This window comes from Cupressus sempervirens, chromosome 2 (assembly GCF_028749045.1).
Source record: "Cupressus sempervirens isolate cs-2001-9-10 chromosome 2, ASM2874904v1, whole genome shotgun sequence".
In the NCBI taxonomy this organism is placed as follows: Eukaryota; Viridiplantae; Streptophyta; class Pinopsida; order Cupressales; family Cupressaceae; genus Cupressus; species Cupressus sempervirens.
The window spans coordinates 274,764,917-274,776,239 of record NC_143119.1 but is presented as its reverse complement, the minus strand read 5'-3'; positions in this window follow the sequence as shown (position 1 = coordinate 274,776,239).

Sequence of the window (11,323 nt, the reverse complement as noted above, 5' to 3'; positions counted from 1 at the left end):
AAAAATTTAAAAAAATCAAAAATTTTTTCTCAGAATGCACATCAAGTTTTTAAATTTTTAGAGGGGACTTTTTCTAAAGTTTTGACTTTAGAACTTTTTAATTTTTTGAAAACTTAATATTTAAATAAGTTGTAGACCTGAGTCTCATACCAGGAGGGCATATTTCAAATTCAGATTTAAGGGGTTCCTAATAAGCAAAATATGCAATGTTATATATCACCAGAACCAAGAGAAACTGAATTTTTTGATTCTAGAGTTGGTTTTTGCATAGGAGGCAGTCTGTTTAGGTTATTCAAGGTTTTCTCCTAGATTCCCAATTTGTAACTATATTTTGGTGTTAAAGTTCAAAATTGATTTCTACCAAGGTAATGACCTGAATATGGGTAAAAGACCATGAAAATGCAGTTGAGATCAAATTTGATCACTTTTAAGTCAGGTAGATGGGGATTTTACTAGTATTTCATAAGGTTTTCAGATATTTTGGCAAACAAAAGGGATTTTCATCATTGAATAGGAGATGTTTACAAGTTTGTTACAAAGTAATGATGAAAATAAAATTAGATCAAAATGGTAGAAAGAAGAGAGAGGTTTTTTAGTTGTAGAAGATGGAATTCCAAGTGGACACATGTTAGGCATAGATCAGATCTAGGGATTCATCTTCTTCCTATATCTTTCTTTCTTTCATCCATTGTAAGGGTTCTAGTTTTGAGAAGAAAATCACTCACTACTGAGACACCATTCTTTAGTATTTCTTCTTGTATGAACATCATTTAAGGTTTTACACAAATATTTCTTACTTGTTAGGTGATTTCTAAGTCATTTTTGTACATCTTTCATGTATTTGGTTTCAAGGAAAATAAATAAAAAACAAAAAAGGGATTTAAATTCAGTTTGAATCATGTCTCCTATTTGTGGATTTGTAATTTCTTCTAGTTTGTGAACAAAGAGCATAAACTAGGTTGCATTTTGTTTAGAAGTGTATGTGATTGAAGTATCTTGCTGATGGAACAAAGAACCATGTAATTGCTTGATGTTTATCATAGGGTTTTCAGATTTCATGAAAGGATTGTCTAAGTATAGGATTCATTTTGATGCAAATGTCTATTCACAAGGTGAAAGATAGATGAAGGATCTTGATGTAGCAATATATCTAAGATTTCCAAAAGATGTATGGTTGTAATTCATTTAATTTCCCAATAAATAAGGCACTAATCAGAGATAGGAGCATTAGGTCATGTTGCTTATACTTGGGGCTTGCTGATATCAACATTGTTTACCAAACATTTACCGCTTATGAATTTCCTAGATTTGCAATTTGCTACTGTAGATCTATGTTATTGCATAAGTCATTAGGAGAAATAAGGGTTAGATATTCTTTAATAAGATTCATGAGTATTTCTTTGCACTGGTACCATATTGATTGAATCTGAGGTCTGCCCGCCTAGGTTTTGCAGAGCCTAAAGTAGAAGAAGGGTCTAGCCTTATAGTTAGCCCGATGTTTGAAATTGCATGTTGAAAATGGGAGTTAGCTGCTCCTAGATATGTTTTGTTCTCATTGGGGTAATTGGAAACCTACAACATTTTCAAACACCAACATGGAAGAAAGAATTGAGAGAATACAAAGGAATTTCCTATGGTCAGGGATAGAGGAGAAGAACAAATTGAGCCTGGTTAATTGGGATGAGGTTTGTAAGCCAAAGGAGAAAGGGGGGTTGGGAGTAAGAAGACTTCATGATCCAAATAAATCCCTCCTTGTGAAGATAGGTTGGAGGCTGGGAGATGATAATACAGAATGAGGTAATATAATGAAAGTTAAATATTTGTCAAATTCCCTTTTCATTTGGAATCTCTTCAATAATGATCTCTCGAGAGGCTCCAAAGTCTAGATGAATATTGTGAAGAGTAGAACCTTACTAAGGGAAGGGACAAGGTGGATTTTGGGGAATCAGTGTAGTATCATATTCTAGGAGGATAATTGGATGGAGAGGAAACTATTGGTCTATAACAAATTCAAAAGACTAATGGAGTTACTAAAGGAAGACATGAGAAGGAAGGTGGAGGACTATATTAACCAGGGGAGGAAGTGGAAGAAACTATGTAAAGACACATACTCCTAGGAGGATATTCAACTTCTTAAGGAGTTGAAAATGATGTTAGGAGCACAAAGACCCCCAATTCTAATCGAGGAGGATACTAGAGTTTGGGACATAAGTTCTATTGGCCAATTTGCTTTCAAATTGGCTTACAAACACCTCTTTAGTAAGGACTTTTTCCCACCATTATGGAGTAAAGTTTGGATCAGTAATCTACTCCCTAAAATTTATTTTTTCTGGTGGACTATTCAGCATGATAAAATTTTAACTCTAGACAATCTGAAAAGAAGGGGTTTTTTTTTATCACAAACCAATGTTATCTCTACAAAGAAAAGGAGGAGAGTATCTCTCACCTATTCCTTGAATATCAGTATGTCTTAAAGATTTGGGCAATGTTGTGAGAGAAATTTGGTCTGAATTGGGTTATGAAGGACTACTTATGTCAATTTGTGGAGAATTGGGGCTATCCCTTCTACCACCCAAAATTGGTTTTTCCTGTGGAGAATTGTTCCACCATATATTTGCTGGAATATATGGAAAGAAAGAAACAATAGAATATTTCAAGAGGTGGAAAAACCTATGGAGGTGATTATAGAAATTATGGAGAAATTGCTGAAGGAAAATATAAGGGTAGCCAAATGTAAGTTACCAAAGGAAGAACTAGGTAGGCAAGAAGGTCATATTGCTGAAAAATGGGGTTTTCAAGAGGATTTTTATCTTTTTAATAACTCAAAAGTATTAAAGAGATAACAAATGAGATGGAAACCACCGACACTAACACAATTTAAACTAAACTTTGATGGTGCTACTAAAGGGGGTATAAGAGTGGCATGTGAAGTGCTCAAAAATGAGAATGGTGATGCATTGTTAGTTTAATTTGGGAAGGTGGGGGGTGGAAGTAATAATTTTGCTGAAGCCATGGCTCTACTTTAGGGTCTTCAGCTAATTACTAAAATGCAAGTCAAGGAAATAACTATAGAAGGGGACTCCAAATTAATTATTGATATGGTAAATGGAGTGTCCCAACTATGATGGAATATTCAATCTATCATCATGGACATTAGTCATATTTTAGAAGGGATGGAGAAGGTCCACCTACAACACATCTATAGAGAAGGAACTAAGGTTGGCAATGCAAAAGCTACCATGGGGTTTGAATTAATGGTAGTCATGTGCTAGAGAAATATGGAAAATCTAAACTAGGATATTATGTCCTTGATTTACAAGGAAAGGGGGGAGTATTAATTAATTATGACTACAAAATTTAAGATAGGGGCCAAATTTGGTAATTTCTTCCTTAGAAAGCTGAAATTCACTAAATTTAATAAAAGTTTTAGGGAAATGAGGAGAAGATGTGGCCGTACAAATAGAAAAATAAATGAATGCAAATTAAGGAGAGTGTCATTTTGCCATTATGGTAGCATACTACAGAATTCAAATTTCTTCCCCTTTGAAAGTATGAATAATATCATTATTTAGATTGTCAGATATTTTAGTGGTGTAAAAATTATGATGTTAAACATGTACAATTCTCATAATAAATTTGCATGGGATTTTGAAGTGTCTCGAAAATGGGATTGTAAAACTATTTTGCTCTTTGCAGAGAGGTTCAGGGCTAATAGTATTAGTAGTGATATTGGAGACAAGGAGGTTTAGATGCACATCATTGAGGTGGGGGAATCAAAAGAAGGTGAGGAAGATATGGGTGGAGACTTGAATAGGCTGGAGCCCACAAAAATTGAGAATTTTAAAGATAGGATTGTTACTTGGTTCTTGTTAAAGGAAGGGGGATTTCTACCTTACATGTAGGTGATGTGGGGTATGATGGGAATTGTGCCCTCTAGTTTGTTAATAGGTGGAAAGACTGCAAGTAACCATAAATGACATTACTTTTCAAGTAAATGAGGGAGTAATTGCCATGGCCACCAGGCTATCTATGAAGGGGGAAAAATGGAGAAAGGTTACAAAAATGGTAGATGAGGCTAGTATGAGTAGTTTTTTGTTGATAATGAAGAACCAATCCACTATAGAGGAGGATTTAAGAGGGATAGGCTACTAGCTCCATGGGACGATGTCTTCCTAGTGCTCATGAAATATCTTACGCTAGAGGGTAGGTTAGGTGTTTACTACTATTACCACTTTCCCCTCTTGAATCATTTTAGAAATAGGGATTTTATTTCTATCCCATTTTTCTACTACTTTCTCTAGAGGATATTGTTAGTGATGTTAGGGAGAAGAGGAACAAGGGGCATAACTTTACCATTATTCATCAAGGCCTAATTTTTTTCCTATAACAATTTCATCTTGCACTTTGCCCCCCTAGGGTGGTGGTGGTTGACAACCATTGCCATTGGTAGAGTTCCCCCCCAGAGCATCAGCACGGGTACTAGAATTTATACCCCATAGCCTTCCCCTAGCCGTGAAAATAAGAAAAAGAAGAAAGCTAAAGTGGTTGTGGAACAAAAGGGTAGTAAAAGGATTAAAGTTGAAAAATTGATGGAGGTGGAAGAGGAGGACTTGGAGGAGAGGGAGGCAGAAAAGGTAGGAGAAGGTTAGGAAAACTTGCCCAATCCTAGGCAAGGCATAAGCAAAAATATAATAGATTCAAGGTTGAAGAGGTGGAGGAGGAGAGCTTTTAGAACAATGAAAGGGAGAGGGAGGAGGAGAATAACTTTAACTCCAAGAGAGAAAAAGGGAAAGAGGAGGTAGAAAAATGTGAGAATTCTGTTGACAATTCTATTGATAATGCCTAGATGTCTATTGGAAATACTCAGGGGTTAGTTGGAAATGCCATCACTATGGAGACTACCCATGTTTCAGCCAGCTTCACCCTGCAACCCATTACCTTATGTGAAGATAGTAGCAAAGTGGATACCTCCCCCATTACAATTTCCTCCCTAGTCAAGGAAAAATCCAAGGTTTTTACTAACCCAAAGGTTCTGCAGGATGATAACTAGGTGGAAAAAGCTAAAGAGGAATTTAAAAAGGTGGGAACTAAAAACAAAGAGAAGGTCTAGGAGCAAAATGAGGCGATTGCCCAACTAGATCGAAGGGTTAAAATTTTAGAGTAAGGATTCTCCACCTTCTCTAAATTTTCCCTAAAGGTCACTCATGTTGTAGCCACCACTCTCCAATTGCTGGCACAAGAGAAAGAAGAAATAGGGATGGACATGGAGGATCATAAGCTCCTCTTTAAGTTTCTTGTTGATGATTTGGCTCGAGTTTTATTGGCTGGCAAGGGAAAGGAAAAAATTGAGAAATAAGTTTATAGTTTTAAGGGATCATTGGATCCTAGTTGTTTTATGTTTTTATGTTGTTACTTGGTTTCATGGTATCCAGCTATTACTCGGACTCGGGTTGGCCTAATTGTGCCAAATATTTTTTTATGAACTCAAGTAGTATGGTAAACTTTATAGACTTCTATTATGGATTAGTTGTTTCTATTCATAGTAGTATGCTGGTTAGTAGTTTGGGTAAAAATATTGTGGTTAAGTTACTTGTTAGTTTGTTTTTGCTTTAGTAATGTTCTCTATTGGTTTCTATTGGTGATGTGGTAGTTACTAGCCTTTTGGATGTAAGGGTCGACCCCCTTGTTTTTGGTCACTTTTAATTTCAAATACAATTAGAAAATATTTTTAAAAACATTAGTCTAGAAAATATTAGAAAAATATTACAATATATTAGGAAAATATTACAAAATATTAAAAAAACAAGTGTAGAATATTAGAAAAACAGTAGACAATATTTAAAAAATTAGTATAACATTAGGAAACAAATTTAGAAAAATATTAGTTTTGTTAAAAAAATATTAGAAAAAACATTACATTTGTATTAGAAAAATGTTAGAAAGTATTTTTAAAAACATTAGTCTAGAAAATATTAGAAAAATATTACAATATATTAGAAAAACATTACAAATTATTAAAAAAAAATCATGTAGAATATTAGGAAGATATTAAAAAATATTTTAAAAATTAGTATAACATTAGGAAACAAATTTAGAAAAATATTAGTTTTATTAGAAAAAAATTAGAAAATATTTTTAAAAACATTACTGTAAAAAAATATTATAATATATTAGAAAAATACTACAAATTATTAAAAAATAATAGTGTACAATATTAGAAAAATATTTTAAAATATTTTTAAAAATTAGTATAACATTAGGAAACAAATTTATAAAAATACTAGTTTTATTAGAAAAATATTAGAAAATATATTTTAAATATATGTCTAGAAAATATTAGCAAAATATGAGAAAATATTAGAAAAGACATTAGAAATTTTTTTTTTTAAATTAGGAAAAACATTAGAAAATATTTAAAGAAATATTAGTCTAGAAAATTAGAAAATATTAGAAAAACATTACAAAATATTAAAAAAATAATAGTGTAGAATATTAGAAAAATATTACTTGAAATATTAAAAAATGATAATGTACAATATTAGAAAAATAAATTAGTATTTAATAGTAGAAAATATTACTTTCATATAACATTAAAGAAAATAAATTAGTATTACATTAGAAAATATTAGAATATTAAACATTAGAAAATATTAGAAAAATATTATAATTTATATTTGAAAAAATATTAGAAAATATTAGAAAATCATTAGAAAAAACAAAAAACATTAGTCTAGAAAACTAGAAAATTAGAAAATATTAGAACTTTATCTCCAACCTTAACCTTAACCCTAACCCTAACTCAAACTCTAACCCTAATCTAACCCTAACTTGAAAACTCCAACCCTAGAGTTCCATAACTAATACCCTAATCTAACCCTAGAACTATAACCCTAATCTAACTAGATAAGCCTAAGCTAACCCTAATCGTAACTAAAACCATAATCTAACCCTAGAACTCAAACCCTAATCTAAGCCTAAATCAAACTCAAACCCTAAGTTGACACTAATCCTAACTAAAGCTACCCTAATCTAACCCTAGAAGCATAATCGTAATCTAACCCTAATTTGAAAACTCTAACTTTCCCTAGAATGTAACTATAACCCTAATCTAAACCTAATTGAAACCCCAATCTAACCATAACCTTAGAATTCAAACCCTAATCTTTAACCCTAAACTTAACTCAAACCATAATCTAACCCTTTAACTCAAATTGAAACCCTAATCTAACTCAAACCATAATCTAATCCTTACTAAAAACTCAAACCGTAATCTATCTCAAACAATAATCTAATCCTAACTAAAAGCTCAAACCCTAATCTGAGTGAAACCCTAATCAAACCCAATTTAACCATAACTCTAGAAATCAAACCCTAACCAAATCCTAACCAAACCCTAAGTCAAACCCTAATCTAATCCTTACTATAGATTCAAACCCTAATCTAAGCCTAACTAAAAACTCAAACCCTAATCATACCCTAGTCTAACTCAAACCCTAATCTAAATAAAATTTTAATCAAACAATAATCTAACTCACATTGTAACTCAAACCCTAATCCAATCCTAACTAAAAACTCAAACCCTAATCTAAATCAAACCCTAATTATGAACTCTAATCTAACTTAAACCCTAATCTAATCATAATCCTAGAAATCAAACCCTAACGAAACCTAGAATCTAAGCTCCTTGCATTCTCACATTTCTTAAAATTTGGGTATTTTTCCATGATGAGAACACATCTATGGATCTTCATCTTGATCGATGATCAAATGGTCACAAGAAAATATGCTTGGCATGTGTTGTGAAGAAACTATTCCATAACAACTATCTTATGTTGACATGACATCCCTTAAGGTTTTTATGGGCCAACCCCATCCACATGTTAATAAGTCACTATGTCTCTATATTTAAAACATGCATAAGTTTTCTCAACAAAAGACTGACAAGTGCTGATCATTTTTAGCATCTGGGGGATGATATTGATTATGATGATTACTAAATTTCTATGGTCCTACTAGATAGGTGTTAGAAGCTCATTTTTTGCATAAAATAAAGGTAAAACACCTTAACATAATGACGAAATGAGAACCATAGATATAGGATGGATCTAAAGGTTGAAAAAAAGCTCACCACTTGGCTTAACTAAATGTATTTAAGAAATAAAAAAACCAATCAAGACATAACCATGGGTAAAGTAAAACCAAGGAATTAAAAGGAATTAACCCAACCCTTTGAAATTTAGAACCTAGCAAAGGAATAAATCTTAATGAAGGATTTTAAATAATATGAGGATTTCAAAAACTTGTACATCATGCCTAGGGTTTATTTTCATCTTCCCACCCTAAATAAATGAGAAAATGACCATTTTAAAATTCTAATTTCAAAAAACACAATGAAACAAAAGGACTCATAGAGGGGCTAACAATGGCTCTATTTGGGGATGATGAATAGTCTCTCTATTCATATGAGATCTCATAAACTCTAGGTGAAGTAGACCATATACTTGAAAATAATACAAAGAGTGACGCACACACAATAGGAAAAAACCACACCTAAAAACAAGGTAAACAATATGTACAATACCTAACTACTATTCGTGGAAAAAGGAGGGTTATTTGGGAGAAGTACCTTTTAAAGAGTTGTCTGTGAATTGGTAGTTCCATAATATCCCAACTAAACTCTTTTAGGACCCATGAATCCTCTGCCCACTTGGAGTTTATTGAATAAGGGTCAAGCCATATAGAGAAAAACTTGTCATGCTTCCCCTTATCCTCTAGCCTTGTATCTCACATTAACACTAGGTCTGTAGACTCCAATTTTCTCTCAACTACCCTTTTATAAAAATTTAAAAAAATTCATTTGCAACTAGAATTTAGTATTTTTTGCAAAGGCTTGTCTTTTTTTCTCATTTAATCCACCAAGCCCATCTATCCTTTTTGGCATATCAACTATGACATCCTCATCATACTTATGGACAAAAATTGTATAAGCCAAACAAGTTTTTATTAGGGATTCTAGTTTGAATCCCATATAGAAAATCTAAAGGTGACACTCCTATAGCTTTATTGGATTTTATTTTTTCAATCAAAACTTCTAGGGGTAATCTAGAGTCTCTTTATTTTTTATTTTCATCTAGAGTAATTTTTATGATTTTCAACAAGCTTTTATTTGTTGATTCAAGCAACCCATTTCATTATTGATGATAAGGGGATGAGGTCAATCTAGTGATGCCATATTTATTACAAAATTGTATGAACTCATATGATTTTAATCACATGGAATTATAAGTTACAATTGTTTCTATGACATATACATCTAGTGATTATATTATTCAATAGGAAATTGTTTAAGACCTTACTAGTTACTTTTCTGATGGGGATGGCTTCTACCCAGTTTGTGAAATTTTTAGTTTCTACGAGATCAATGAATAGTGAGTGTTGGATTTATTTTCCATCTCCCCTATAAAATTCATTCCCCACTACAAAAAAAATGTTTGAAATTCTACTTTTTTTAATAGGGTATTCCCAAAAAATTTGAACTTACAATCAATTCTTTGACAAGGGTCACATTTTCTTACTAAGAAATGATCATCCTTAAATAATCTAGGCCACAGAAAACTAGCTCTCATCACCTTGAGTTTTTTTTTCTTGGCCATGTAATGACCTCCATAGACTCCTAAATGCATCTCCACAAGCGTCTTAATTGACTCTTCACGATTAACACATTTCAATAATAATCCTTCAATTTTTGGCCACTAAAGTTTTCCATTAATAATGATATATCTAATTTCCTACAACTTTATAGATCTATTTTTGTTCTCAATCAAATTAGGTGGAGCTTCCATATGTTGCAAATAATAAATGGCATTAGTTAACCACTCACAACAATACATATCACAAGTATTGGGTTGGTCGTCTTCATTAACAAGATTTATTTGATTAGCATCCAAGTTAGATTGAGCCATGAGCTTTGCTAACCCTTGGCCCCTTACTAATTTTTTAATTTGGACATCCATGTCAAACTCTTGAATCTGGTTTATCCATCTACATCTTCTGCCAAATTCTTCTTGCTAGGAAAAATTTCTTTCACAACAACACTAGGAACAAAGGCTATAATAGTAGTTACGTAGGCTGTTATGATTAAGTGTTTCTAGGTCATGCATTTAGGAAGCATGGGAAGTGTGACTTCATGTTTTGGCACATGTAAATTTGATTGGAGACTTTATGATTCAAATGTGTTTATTATAACTATATAAGTTAGTAAAAGTGCAAACCTATCTCACACTTTTATATAGGGAAATGTTAACATAGCCCAAATTGGTAAATTTCCATAGCATAAAAGTGGAATTTTTATTTTGAATTTGTCTATTATTTAAACTAATGAAATGTGTAAAACTTGATGAAATTATGCCTATTATTTAAAAAAATATACAACACGAATTGATATATTTTTTTAAAAAAATTGAAGATTTTTTTCCTACTATTAAAATATGTGGAAAATTAGGAGGTCTAGTTTTGATCCAAAAAAATTTATGTAAGGCAAGAGCCTACAACACAATGGTAAATTGTGAGCCTCTTATCGAAGAGGTTTTGGGTTCGAATCTACCCATGCTTGATAAAATAATAATTAATAATAATGAATAGTAATTAATCTTGGCTTCAACCTCTTGCCTATACAAAAAATTTATAAAAAAAAAAAAAAAAAATTATGTAATAAACTAAACTTTTATATTTTTTTATATCTCAAATAGATGGAATACACATCTAGTACATAAATTTAAAAATGACATATTTTCAAATATTGAATTTTAAAGTCCAACATACCCAAATTTAACAATTTTTATAATCTCCCAATATAATGTATCTATAGAATCTATCTCAATTAAAAATTAAATAAATTATTTTTTGACAAGACTCTCCCAATAAGTGATCCATATAAATTAATTTGATTGTTTTAATATAACTCATTATTCTTAAATTAGCCTCTCAACCATTCAATCATAATCAACCATGATCTCATAACTTTTTTTAATAATATAACTCATTTTATTTTCAATATAACCTAGAATATGATAAATTTAGTTTTAAAATATATAAAAAAAATTATATGAATAAATTCAACTTGAGGTCTACAAAAGACTATTTTTACTTTTTTAAGGAAATTAAATTTCATACATAAATATTTTTTTAAAGTGAAAACTTATGGCAATTTGTGAAATTTTGTGATGTGATTTCCACTTAGGATACCACATATCATATTTTGAATAGAAAGGTTCTTGCTAAATCCCTTTCACTTGAAACCTTTATTGGGTATGAAAATTTTGGA